At 43.2% G+C, this 14,458-nt stretch overlaps 1 long non-coding RNA gene and 1 gene segment (V, D, J or C); one reads left to right on the forward strand and one right to left on the reverse strand.

Moving 5' to 3' along the window:
* Positions 1-10,199, reverse strand: part of LOC310661726 — a 313,777-nt gene extending 303,578 nt beyond the window's left edge. Inside the window, exon 1 of the long non-coding RNA XR_014504105.1 lies at positions 9,330-10,199. This is a non-coding gene — a long non-coding RNA (uncharacterized lncRNA). The remainder of the gene's footprint in view (positions 1-9,329) is intronic.
* The window catches only part of LOC310661610 (Ig kappa chain V region Mem5-like), a 31,929-nt gene extending 17,774 nt beyond the window's left edge, over positions 1-14,155 (forward strand). Inside the window, exons 3-4 of the V gene segment in view lie at positions 8,539-8,573; positions 13,597-14,155.
* Positions 14,156-14,458: the final 303 nt, after the last annotated feature.

Genomic DNA, 14,458 nt, shown 5'->3' on the forward strand with positions numbered 1-14,458 from the left:
CAGAAGGTTGCAGATTAGATGCCTGCCATCTTCAGGTCCAACAATTCACCGATGAAAATAGGGATATCTTAAGGAAAAGCTTGGGCTCCATGATCACTGCAGATGGTGACAGCAGTCACGAAATTAAAAGACACCTGCTTCTTGGAAGAAAAGCGATGACAAACCTAGACAGCATCTTAAAAAGCAAAGACATCACCTTGCCAACAAAGGTCTGTATAGTTAAAGCTATGGTTTTCCCAGTTGTGATGTATGGAAGTGAGAGCTGGACCATCAAGAAGGCTGATCGGCGAAGAATTGATGCTTTTGAATTCTGGTGCTGGAGGAAACTCTTGAGAGTCCCATGGACTGCAAGAAGATCAAACCTCTCCATTCTTAAGGAAATCAGCCCTGAGTGCTCACGGGAAGGACAGATCCTGAAGCTGAGGCTCCAATACTTTGGCCACCTCATGAGAAGAGAAGACTCCCTGGAAAAGACCCTGATCTTGGGAAAGATGGAGGGCACAAGGAGAAGGGGACGACAGAGGACGAGATGGTTGGACAGTGCTTTCAAAGCTACCAGCATGAGTCTGACCAAACTGTGGGAGGCAGTGGAAGACAGGAGTGCCTGGCGTGCTCTGGTCCATGGGGTCACGAAGAGTCAGACACGACTAAATGACTAAACAACAACAAAGGAAAAGCGGGACATTTTGGGACCAAATCAAAAACCTGGATGGCTTCTTTAAATCAGGCACGCCCCTGGAAAATAGGGACACTTGGAGGGTCTGGTTGTGACATCTAGGGTTCCCTAAATTGCCCTAATGCAGATTTTGAAAACTAATCGAGCCTCTAAGAGTCCTAAAAGCAGCTCAGGGAGGCATGGATAGAGGCATCAGATAAATGATGTGTTTAATGAGGACAAAAAAGAATAAGAGTTTTGAAACAACAAGATCCAGGCTGGAGAAAGATTTATTGGGGGATAAAAGAAAAATATTATCAAAAATGTATAAATTACTGCTGGAATGGCATACTGTAATGGTTCTAGGGATTGCTCGTGCGTAAGCCAGTGCAAACACCTGGCTGGATTGCCTGAGTGAACCTTTTCTGTCCGGGCAGCCACTCACCCGTGGCTGTCTCAATCGCTGGCAGAATCCGTCAGTGGGCATTTCTTAAACTTCTTCCAGCAAAGAAGCTCTTTGATGCCTAGTCTTCTCCTACTCTCTCTGCGCGAAAGCCTTCTGCACAAGGAGGGCGTTGGCAGCGGAGGACCTCTACTCTCCCCGCTGGTCCCCGGCAAGGAGTCATGGTACCGCCTCGCCGCTTCCCCCATCTGCCCCCCTTCTCCACTGGTGCTACGCTGATTCTCTTCCCCAGAAGATGGGCTGCCTCTCCCAATCCCGGGACGCTCTCCGGAATCCCTCTGGATTTTGCTCTCTCCCTCCGGCACTGATGGCAGTTCCCTGACACATACTAAAGATGAAGAGGTTCAAGTGGTAATGATAAAATGGGCTAAAGATTTGGGTTATAATATCCAGTTAGAATCATGGGAAAGACTATGGAATGAAAGTATTAAATTCACCGCATGTAGTGCCTTAAAAGAAAATGTTATGAAAATGATGTACAGATGGTGTTTAACACCAACCAAGCTTGCAAAAATGTATAGGTCAAGAGTTAAGGAGTATTGGAAATGAAAAGAAAAGGAAGGGAATTTTTTCATATGTGGTGGACATGTACAAAGGTAAAAACCATTTGGGAAATGATATATAATGTGTTAAAGAAAATATTTAAAAATACTTTTGTCAAAAAACCAGAAACATTCTTTCTGGGTATTGTTGGTGAAGAGATATCAGTTAGAGATAAGAAACTGTTTATGTATGCAACAACTGCACCAAGAACTCTTTCAGCCCCAAAATGGAAGGAACAAGAAATTCCAACGAAAGAAGAGTGGCAGATGAAGGTGATGGACTTTGCGAGATTGGCAAAGCTGACCGGGAAAATCCGAAACCAATGAGATCAAGCATTCCAAAAAGATGGAAGTAAATTTATACAATACTTGAAGGATCATTGTAAACATTTAAAAACACTGGCAGGGTTGTAAGAAGATTTGTAATGTTAACTATACTTAGCTTTCTATATTTATTTAAAATTTTGACGTATCAAATGAGAGAATGCAAATTGGAAAATGCACAAATGCTATGATATAGAGGTTAACTTTGAAAACCATGAGGCGGGAGGGAGGGGAATCAATAGGCTCTTAAGAGCGGTGAATAATGATGATGTGATTAAATGTTATAAAATGGAAAATGAATAAAAATATTATTTTTAAAAAGGGAGGCATAGATGGCTCATTCCTCCCATTGATTATTTCTCTAAGCATGGTGCTGCATATTATTGGCATGGTCACATGACCTGGGCCATGTCTTGTGCCCAAACATGGGGTTGGGTGTGATTCTGAGCCAAAATTCTGTGGGGTCCACAACCCTATCTCATCCTCTTATTTATTTTTTCACACATTGGGCTAGCATGTTCCCAAGCATTCTCCCACAAGTGGGGCTGTCTGATTTGGGGTGTCCCAAAACAAAACACCCCTAGTTCTTGACTTCCCATCTAGGGCTCCCAGAGATTTAAAAAGCGTTGTGCAAAACCAACACTTTTGCACAATACAATGACGGAAAATAAATATTCTCTTTGAGAAGAAAAATTGTGAATCTCAAAAGGGACAATCTCCCCCCAAAAGAAGATATATGAGGTTCTCTTATTGTGGACTACAGGGACATAGTGACAGCAGTTCCTTATTAAGTTTACTGGCTGAGCTCATTTTCAAACCTTAAAGGAAGTAAGGAACTTGGAATAAGTAACCTACCGTATTTTTCTGTGTATAAGATACCCCCATGTATAAGACGACCCCTATTTTTTTGAGCCCAAAATTAAGAAATAAATATTTTAAACATTCCGTGTATAAGACTATCCCCAATTATAAACTTAAAAAAATTGGGGGGAAATATAGTCTTATACGTGGGGAAATACAGTATTTTGTCCTTGTAATGTATAGAGATAGAGAGCAGAGAGCAATATCTTATTTGCATAGCCCAGAAGTCTTTCAAGAGAACAGCTGTGGGGGTGGGGGGGATCAGCAAATGCAGTTAAAATTAAACTTTTTTTTTTTTTCCTGATTGTTAAACAGGGGGCAGGTGGAGAACAGAAGACACTTCTTAGCTCTGTCACATATGGTAAAGGTAAAGGTAAAGGTACCCCTGCCCGTACGGGCCAGTCTTGCCAGACTCTAGGGTTGTGCGCCCATCTCACTCAAGAGACCTGGAGCCAGCGCTGTCCGAAGACACTTCCGGGTCACGTGGCCAGCGTGACATCGCTGCTCTGGCGAGCCAAAGCCGCACACGGAAACGCCGTTTACCTTCCCGCTAGTAAGCGGTCCCTATTTATCTACTTGCACCCGGGGGTGCTTTCGAACTGCTAGGTTGGCAGGCGCTGGGACTGAACAACGGGAGTGCACCCCGCCGCGGGGATTCGAACCGCCGACCTTTCGATCGGCAAGCCCTAGGCGCTGAGGCTTTTACCCACAGTGCCACCCGCGTCCCTAGTCACATATGAGTGAACCACAAAACTCTCTGAACAATAACTTCTCAGGATGTCATGGCAAGCTGATGAAGCACAGATTACGTGAGCAACCTTCCAGCACTGCAATGGCTTTTAAATATTTCACTGGTGAAAATAGGGATGCTTGTGAACTTTTGATAAGGGCACTGTTTGCACGCTAAGGATCGCCACCTTAGACGGCGTGCACATTCACATGCTTTAAAAAATAAAATAAAAACAGCCAACTCAATCTTATGCACATTTACTCAGACCTCAGTCTCACAATTTGATGGGATACCAATAAAAAACAGCTATTTGCAAACTAATCAGGCTCCCTCCTGGATAATTTCAAATTAAAATGAGTGCAGCTTACAGGATACATATATTTCTTAGGATTTCTTTCCCTGTTTATCCTCCCAGCTGAAAGAAAAACAGGGGAAAACGTACTTGGTATATATACTTAATTTCGCACCTTACGGTGTAGCAAGACTATCTTTAATACTGGGAATTTAAATATATTGTTTTAATAAAACTAATGCATTTTTATTCTACGGCTGTGTCCTTATACAGACTTACCTGAGAGTACAGTACAATGTTTCTGTAAATATACTTTGAATTTTTTCCAATCTTCTTCCACCGACTCTTCTCCCTGGTCTCGGATTCTGCCAGTCATTTCTGCCATTTCCATGTAGTCCATCAGCTTTATCTGCCTAAAGTGTGTATATTTTATTTCCCCCACTGCACTGCCATTGGTGTTCATTTTTCAGGGAAGACTATTTTCTTCCATGCCATGAGTATTTCTGGAAATTTTACATCTGTTGGCCAAGCCCAGTGGTAAACATTATATGACTCCAAAGTGTACACTTATTGTGCATGTTTGCAAGTTTCCTTCTATCGAAGTATACCTAGATTGTTATCAGGCCAACATAAATCAGCCTAATACTCTCAACGTTCCTTTGCGATACAATCAGCTGCAGAGTACAGTTGTGCCCCGCAAGACGAATGCCTCGCAAGACGGAAAACCCGCTAGACGAAAGGGTTTTCCGTTTTGGAGGTGCTTCGCAAAACGAATTTGCTATGGGCTTGCTTCGCAGGATGAAAATGTCTTGCGATTCCTGGGTTTTTTTCCCCCTCCCCCCCTTTTCCCCAAGCCCCTAAGCCACTTAACAGCTGTTCGCTAAGCCGCTTAACAGCTGATCTAAGCCGCTAATAGCCTTTTAGCAGCTAATCCGCTAATCCCTTAAACCTTTAATAGCCACTAATAGCCTTTTAGCAGCTAATCCGCTAATCCCTTAAGCCTTTAATAGCCGCTAATAGCCGCTAAACCGCTAATAGCGCTAATAGCGCTAATGGGCTTGCTTCGCAAGACGAAAAAAAACGCAAGACGAAGAGACTCGCGGAACGGATTCTTTTCGTCTTGCGAGGCACCACTGTACTCAAAACCCATGCAAAGTTGATAACGTAAAACTGTGAGCCAAGCCTCAGAACAAGAGAACCATAATAGACAATTGAACACTAAGGTGAAGAAGATCATGAAGAGATGTCATGTGCTGTTGATGAAATAAATCCACGCAGGGACACTCACACAAAAGAGAAGTGGCTTATCTCTCTGATACAGACACACGTCAGATACTCACAAAGGCCTAGTTTGGATAGCATGTTAAACTATGGTTTGGTATTCCAAGAACAAGCCTTGATTTCATAAGCTCACCCCATCCTCTCTCCTTCAGCATAGCTGTGAGGAGGGATTGGGAAATTAGACTTCCATTTTAACTAATCGCATTTGCGCTTTTATATCCAAACCCAGACAAACTGTGGCGAGTATTAGCTATGGTTCCTCTTCTTCTTCTTCTTCTTCTTCTTCTTCTTCTTCTTCTTCTTCTTCTTCTTCTTCTGCTAACATCATCATCATCATCATCATCATCATCATCATATATTATTTGTATCGGCTAGGTTTCCCCAGCCACTCTGGGTGGCTTCCAACAAAGATGAAAAATACATTAAAATGTCACACATTAAAAACTTCCCTGAACAGGGCTGCCTTCAGATGTCTTCTAAATGTTAGGTAGTTGTTTATCTCTTTGACATCTGATGGGAGGGTGTTCCACAGGGTGGGTGCCACTACGGAGAAGGCCCTCTGCCTGGTTCCCTGTAGCTTTGCTTCCCGCAGTGAGGGAACGGCCAGAAGGCCCTTGGCGTTGGACCTCAGCATCTGGGCAGAACGATGGGGGTGGCGACGCTCCTTCAGGTATAGTGGACCGAGGCCGTTTAGGGCTTTAAAGGTCAGCACCAACACTTTGAATTGTGCTCGGAAACGTACTGGGAGCCAATGTAGGTCTTTCAAGACCGGTGTTATGTGGTCTCGGCAGCTGCCCCCAGTCACCAGTCTCGCTGCCGCAAACCAAAATTAAAGCAGCAAACCATGGTTTATTAAGCTGGCTTGTTTTCCTACAGTTTAGGCAAGCCACAGTTTAGGATTCAGACATAACAATATACTGCAGTTCATTAAAAATGGAAGTGAAATCTTACAATCTCTTCCTCGCAGGTGTGCAAGAGGAGAATTGCATGTGCCTCAGGTTTAAACCTTGGTTTAATCCTAGGTAGATCTAGGGCCTACTTGGTGTCTGCTCCCAAATGTGGTTGGACTACAACTCCCATCATCCCTAGCTAGTTGGACCAGTGAATGGGAATGATGGGAGTTGTAGTCCAACCAAATCTGGGGACCCAAGGTAGGCTTAGAGTGTATTTAGCAACAGCAGTTTACAGCCTCTCTGACCTTTGGCAAAAAAAAAAAAAGTCCATTCTCGTCATATTTCTTAAAATCTTTTATCATGGATGTACGTAGGAAAGTCCTAACGAGAATTTTGGCCATCATAATAAAGAACAAGGTGCAGTCCTATTCATGAGATTTCTCCCAGATAGCCATGTTTAGTTTTGCAGCCTTAGTGGAGAAAACAGATGTTTTCCTTTTTTAAAGCATGTTCTCCTTCATGGAGAGCACGTGTTGCGGTGGGGTCTGACAGGCCACCTCTCTGTTGCTGGGCGGGTTAGTATGGATGGCCATCTGCAGGGATTGGGCAGTTGGGTTGCAGGGCAAATTTTGGTGTTGCCATTTAGGGGGATGGACCAAAGGTTATAAAATCAAGTCGCGCAGCACTGACTGGGCTCTTTTGCTGCGTGCATCGGATCACCCTCCCACCCTCCCTAATCTAGGGCATTGACCTTGCTGTGCCTGTCATGGGGTCGTCTGCTTCTGGGGCAGGGGCCTGGTAGGAATTTTGTCCATTGGGCTGATTGGCTGGTGCCATTTGGTTTTTGCCTACTGCGTAGTAAATCGTCACAACTTGTAAGGTTGCGGTTAGTAAAGGTAAAGGGAGACCTGACCATTAGGTCCAGTCGTGACGGACTCTGGGGTTGCGGCCCTCATCTCACTTTACTGGCCGAGGGAGCCTGCGTACAGCTTCTGGGTCATGTGGCCAGCATGACTAAGCCGCTTCTTGTGAACCACAGCTGCACATGGAAACACTGTTTACCTTCCCGCCGGAGCGGTACCTATTTATCTACTTGCACTTTGACATGCTTTCAAACTGCTAGGTTGGCAGGAGCAGGGACCGAGCAATGGGAGCTCACCCCGTCGCAGGGATTCGAACCACCGACCTTCTGATCGGCAAGACCTAGGCTCTGTGGTTTAACCCACAGCGCCACCCACGTCCCAAGGTTGCGGTTAGGCATTGGTTAAAAATTGGTTGGTGGAGGGGTAAGGGTTGGCTGTGCCTGCCCTTCCAATGCTGCTGCGGAAAGGGAATTCCTTTAAAGGAATCCAGGGGTTTGCCATTCTTTTGTCTGTACCCCTGAATGGGGCTTGGGCCGCGCAAACCCCTGGGAGCATGCGGGGAGAGGTGAGGGTCTGGTGCCCGGCTCCATGCTCCCCCCAATATTGTTTTCCCTTACTGGCTTTCACTGGAATCTGGAAGTCAGTTCTGTCCCGGGGTGGGGGACAGAAAGTCAGAACCAATGCCTAAGCAACCACTCACATTTATGTATTTTAATAAAGTTATGGCCAAAATTATGCCCGAAACCAGAAGACACAAGAGTTACCCACTCTGGAAGAATGGCAGATGAAAGTGATGGACTATATGGAATTAGCCGAAATGACCAGCAGAATCAGAGACCAGGGAGAAGAGATGGTGGAAGAAGACTGGAAGAAGTTCAAAGATTATTTACAGAAACGTTATAAGATTAACGAATGTTAATTCGACATCAGATGGAATGTAAAAGGTTATTAGTAAAAAAGTTGTAAAATTTGAAGACCCAACATTTAAGACATAAAGGAGATTAAGTTACACCAAGATACCAAAATCAAGATAAAGATTAATTAAGGTAGAGGGAAGGGATTTGCTGATTAAATATAAGATTTGGAATACAGTGAAGGGAGGTATGGGGAAGTCGGTGAAATAAGTTAATGCAAGAAATATTATGAAGATGAAATTGTTTTTATTGTTGTTGTTTTTTCTTTTTGATGTTTTGTGCTTTTGTAACTTTGTATTTTTTGTTGCTTTTTTAGTGTCTGTTCTTTTTCTGTTTTGTTTTTTGTGTTAAAACTTACTAAAAATATTTTTTAAAAAACAAAAACAATATTTAATTTAATATTTAAAAATATTTTAAAAAACAAAAACAAAATTATGCCCGAAACCTTAAACAAAAATTGTGTGTGAATTGTGAATTATTTAGGGGTGGCTTGAGGGGACCTCGACACGCAAAAGACAAGGCAAGACCATCTTGTAGTCAGTTCGGCTGGTCCTGTGCCTAGTGCCTCATTTCTTGGTACTCTGCAATGCTCTAAGAAGCAAATACTATAAGTTCTGGTTTGCATAGCATTTTTTTTGAAAGCTTTCCTCCAGGGGTCACAGCTGAAAGAAAACTTGGCCTTTTTGTCAAGGGAACAAGTCTTGCTAAAGCACTGTGTTACACTTTCGGTGCCGGGACCAAGCTAGAAATGAAACGTAAGTCTGATTTTCCTGCTGCTGCTTTGGGGTGCTGAGTGTGGGGAGTCTATGTTTTTACTGTAATTTTTGATCAGTGTTGGAAAGCAGTGAGGTGAACCCTCTACGCATGATGGGGAATGGATAACAGTGTATTGCAGTGGAATTTAGAGTTGCTCAGGCAGTGAAAAATGTCAGCATGTGGGGCAAATCCATGGGGCAAAAGCTGTGGGTCACTCTTAGCGATGGGACCAAGGGGGAAAAAAGAGTGTGCTTTACGTTCTTTTCTCCCCCATCCGCCAACATCTTGGGACTCTGCATGAAAATAATGCCAGCAAAATTTCTAGCCAAAATTGAGGTGAAGATTAGAATGACTTCTGTAATAGGACTGAGTTGGTATGAACTTGTGAAAGCTCATACTTCACCTGACTCAGTTGGAGGAGCGTGAGTCTCTTAATCTCAGGGTGGTGGGTCCGAGCCCCACATTGGGCAAAAGGTCCCTGCATTGCATGGGTTTGGTCTAGATGACCCTCGTGGTCCCTGCCAACTCTACCAACTCTTCCAAGTCTATGATTCTACATGTATATGAGAAGACCACAGACTCTACAGCGATACATTAATTTGCGAATCAGGTATTTCCAGGGAATGTCATGTTTGCCCAGAGTTAACTCTGTCAGAGGCAGAATTCTGATCACTGGTGTGATAAGGAAAGGAAGCATAATAATAATAATAATAATAATAATAATAATAATAATAATAATAATTTATTATTTATACCCCGGCCATCTGGCTGGGTTTCCCCAGCCACTCTGGGCAGCTTCCAACAGAACACCAAAATACAATAACCTATTAAACATTAAAAGCTTCCCTAAACAGGGCTGCCTTCAGATGTCTTCTAAAAGTTGGTTAGTTGTTTATTTCCTTGACATCTGGTGGGAGGGCGTTCCACAGGGCAGGTGCCACTACCGAGAAGGCCCTCTGCCTGGTTCCCTGTAACTTGGCATCTCGCAGCGAGGGAACGGCCAGAAGGCGCTCGGCACTGGACCTCAGATAAAAATCGTAAACCGGTGAAGTTCTTTTCAAAGGGTATAAAGTGAGCCTCTTATCCCTGTGGAGTCAGATATATCAACCTGAGGTCGTCATCATTTGAAAGTGTACGTTGCAACAGGTAAAACGTGTAAGTCCTTCAAGGAGCTGAGGACAAAAAGTGGTCAGAGTTAAACCCATTGTAAGTTTAGACAGTGTTGCGTCATGTGTGCTTTTACCTTGCAGGAAAAGGCCCTATCTTTTGTGGGACGGGGATTGTTTCACAACAGCTTCAAATCAGCTTTAATTGTGCAGATTTTGCTGGGATGTGTTTGGAATCCTTTGTGGGTTTACTTTTCAGTTCAATGGCATTTGCTTCCAGGTAGGTGAGCTTAAGACTGCCACCTAAGTGAAGAAAATAGACGTCGTTTTTCTCTGTTCAACGACTACGCTTAACGTTCCACTTTGTAGGCACTCAGTTTGTCGTGAGACTGGTACCTTGTTTCCAGATTTCTAGGAGCGAAACCGCTTTGCTTACTCGTAAAAACTTTGAAATCTTCCCTTCAGTGGCCACAGTTGGGAGGGACTTGGGTTTTTGCCGAGGGCATGAGAAATGGCAAACCACTGTGGTTCACTTTTGGTGGCGGGACCAAGTTAGAAATCACACGTAAGTTTGTTTTCTCTCTCTGTTGCTTTGGGGTACAGTGTGTCGGAAATCTATATTTTCATTTTTGTTGAGGGTTGGCAAGCATCTGGGCATTGGGAGAAAAACTACACAAGCTGGGGAGTGGACGATGATGACAGAAAACTGAGGTAGGGTTTGGGATTGTATTTTTTCCTAACTGAAGCTGCTATGAGCTCCGTTGGGTGGTCAGTAAAAAACTTCAGCGTGCAGGAAAATGCTGCGATTCACTCTCTGCAGTGGGACCAAACGGGAGATAAAAGAGTGTGCATTTTATTGTTCCCTTGTGTCACCTCTGCCTCTTTCCCCACAATGTCTTGAGCTCTGCATGAAATTGATGCTAGCAGAATTTCTAGCCAAAGCTGCAGTAAAGATGGGAATAACATCTCTAACTGGTTTAATTTGGCATAAACGAAGTGATTTCCAAAGGAGAGCCAATTTAAAAAACAGTTTAAAGGTTTTCAGAACGTAGGGGGTCGTCCCAGAAGCTAAATCGGGTTGCCTCTAGACAAACCAATAACAATTCAGACTTACTGTTTTAAAAAACTGCTAATTGCTGAAAACTTGATGAAGAAACCAGATCACAGACAGAGAAGTGCAGAAAAAAGAACTGAATATTCAGCTGAAACAAATTCCCCCTTTCTGCACTTTACCAAGTTTTTACACTGGGTGTTCAGCAGTTGCTAATAAAAACATGTATCCTTCATAGAAAGCGCTTTATTTGAAATAAATTACAGTGGGGAGGGAAAGTGGTTTTTTTGCACTATCAAGTGCTTGGAGACCAGCCCAGTTCATTTCAGGGGAATTTATTTCAATGTAAATGGGCACAGTTTGGAATATTTTGGTACCCTTAAGTCCCAATGGATGGCTGGGTGGTAAAAATTAGGTAATTCCTGGGCTTGACTGCATAGAACCAATCCTGCCATCATATGTAAACTTATTTTTTTTGGGGGGGGATTCAATTAAACCTGCATAGGATTGGGTTGTATGACACCACTGGGTATCGATTTAGCACACATTCATCTGAATGAATGGAAAGAAATCCCATGGGAGCAGTGAACCTTGATTTATGCACTTGATAAAGTAGCAAGAACACAACAGATGATTTCTGGACTCGTTAATTTGAGAATACATTACTTAGAAAATACAGGTATCTCTAGATGAGATCCTATTTGTCTGTAGTTAAGTCTAGCATTGTAACTAAGATGCTAGAAATACTCTGTCATTGATTTTCACAGGGGTTTTAGTCTGACTGTTCTGAAAAAACCTATGTCAGAAATAGGTATAGATATAGCTCTATAGACTACCGTAATTGGAGGATCTTTGCCCAAATGGCACAGTAAAGCCCTTTCCCCCCTCTTTTGGCTGTGGCGTACCATACATATTGATGGTGCGGTGCAAATATATTGATTGGTCAACAAATACATTGATAAATCAAAATCTGTTCTATCATAGATAAGTCAAGAGAAACATAAAAAAATAACAATAAGCAGGCATTTTGTCAATGTGCTCTGTCAAAGGCAACTGGGATTGAAGATGCTATTAATTTATAGCAGAGACAGAATTCTGCAATAAGGAAAGTTAGGGGGGGGGGAGAAAAAGAGTGAAATTTCAAGGCTACTTTCAAAGCGAATATAGTATTTATGTTGTCCCTACCAATCTGATGGTGCAATACTTTGCACAGATCAGTTACAGCAAGTAAAATGAAATATATGTCCTTTACGAAACTTAAGCTGATCAGCGTTAAGCCCACTGAATGCTTAGCACATGCTTAATTATTTGCCGTTGAAATTAATAGGGGGACTTCATATTTTACTGGTTTGGGCCATTGTTAGTTACTTGGGCATTTCTGAAGTAATCAAGAAAGGAGAAACAATGTAAAATATGGTAAAAACGTAAGTTTTAAGGTGGAATATAGAATATAACTCTCCTATGTGATTCATGTATTGGTGCTTAGCGAACGGTTTAAACAGCACGTTCCATTTATAGGATATAAAATGTAAGAACCATGTATGAAGAAGTAAAGAAATATCTGCACGTACACTCTAGCCAAAATTTATAACAATGCACCACACACCAATTACCCAAGCCAAATTAATGCAGAATATTTCTAATTTTGCAGCTTTCCACGAGCTCAAATTCTCTGTCCCAGCCAGAGGACAGGGCTGTAATGCTCTTTGCAGCACCCAGATATGAATACTGGCCCGTGGAGTCTTTTCTCCAGTTTTTACTTTACTCAGTAAAGACTGAAAGATACGACTAGGAAAACGTTCACTTTAAAAATGTGTTGAACTATTTCTTTTACAACGACACCTGCCAAACTTTAGATCAGTTCTCTGCACAGCTACTGCGTCTTGTCTGTGGGTCTGCTGAGCCCAAATTTTACTTTCCTGCAGTACATTCACCGTCACGAACACTGTAGGATTTTGAATTTCTATGGTTTTCAGAACAACCGTGTCCATGTTTGCACGGCAATGAGACATTCTCAATTCAGCAGGGTTTACTTCCAGATAAGGGGACGTAGGAGTGCAGCTTTAAGTCTTTTCTGTACCTTTAACAGCTGTTTACTCTGCAGACATCATCAGCAAGAATAAAAGCATTATACCTCCAATCAGTTTCAGAATGTTGGGCTGCTCCTAAATAATAATAATAATAATAATAATTAATAATAATAATAATAATAATAATAATTTATTTATACCCCGCCCATCTGGCTGGGCTTCCCCAGACACTCTGGGTGGCTTCCAACCAAATATTAAAATACAGGAATACATCAAACATAAAAAGCTTCCCTAAACAGGGCTGCCTTCAGATGTCTTCTAAAAGTCTGGTAGTTGTTGTTCTCTTTGACATCTGGTGGGAGGGCGTTCCACAGGGCGGGTGCCACTACCGAGAAGGCCCTCTGTCTGGTTCCCTGTAACTTGGCTTCTCGCAGTGAGGGAACCGCCAGAAGGCCCTCGGTGCTGGACCTCAGTGTCCGGGTAGAACGATGGGGGTGAAGACGTTAAAGGTGTGGGGAAAGCAATAATAATGATGATGATGGCAAATCTGAGCCTGAATGCTATTTGCATTTCTGGTCTGATCAAGGCGTCCAACTAGGGGGTGTCATGAAACAGCAGCAAATACTTCACTTATTTATTGCGGGGGGGGGGGGGTTTGAAGAAGTAGAGGGGAAATTTGTGGATTTTCGTTGCCTCAAGCACTTGGTACCTTCACAATTTTTTGGGCAGCGGCGCCATTTGCAGCAAAATGTTTTGAACTAGCACTGTGGTCTTTCACTGGCCCTCTGGTACACCTGAACGATGCAATATTCCGTGTTCTTGTTTGTTTACGCAGGAGGAGAGGATTCCACCCCATTGGCAATCATTTTCCCACCCTCGCCGGAGCAACTTAAAACGGATTCAGCCACTGCGGTGTGCCTGGTCAGCACGTTCTACCCGAGCAGCCTGACCGTGGCCTGGAAAGTGGACGGCACTCCCGTCAGTGAGGGCGTCCAAACCAGCCCCCCAGCGTCGGATACAGACAACACCTATAAGCTGAGTAGCACCCTGACACTCCCTACATCGGATTTCAACACCCACGAATTATACAGTTGTGAAGTGACGCACAAAACGTTGTCCAGTCCTCTTGTGAAGAGTTTTAGGAGGTCTGAGTGTTCCGGATAGGCCCCCCCTGTAAAGCAGGCTCTTCTTTTACTGGTCATTTATAGTCATTCCCCTGTTTACCACCCCTATCAGAAATCCCCCTAGTATTATGACTGAAGGAAATATCTCATATTGCATGTCCTTTCTCTGCAGTCTGTAACTTCTTCCATGTCCTTTTTTCTCTTACTTATATCCCGTTAACCTTGGGAAATAATATAAATGCAGAAATAAACACATTATGTTGAAAAGCATGGTGTCTCCCTCCGCTTCTTGTTTTCAAGGTCGCAATCAATGGAAATCAAGCAAAATCAGATGAAGTATAATAAATGATGGGGCGGTGGGTTGAGGGGAGAGGGCAGGTTGCTGCTTGCTATCGATCCTAAGGCATAATGAATCAACCATAAGGAATCAATATGACGGAAACCATAGGCATGGTTGATAAAAGGTCTTAAAACATCCACCTGCTCTGAAAGGACTTTTCAAGGCCCAGCAAATATGGCCTCCTATGGTCACCTTTATCGACTGAACGGGTGAGAATTTGTTGGTTGGTGCCT

This window comes from Podarcis tiliguerta (genome assembly GCF_965153285.1).
Source record: "Podarcis tiliguerta genome assembly, chromosome: 13".
Lineage (NCBI taxonomy): Eukaryota > Metazoa > Chordata > Lepidosauria > Squamata > Lacertidae > Podarcis > Podarcis tiliguerta.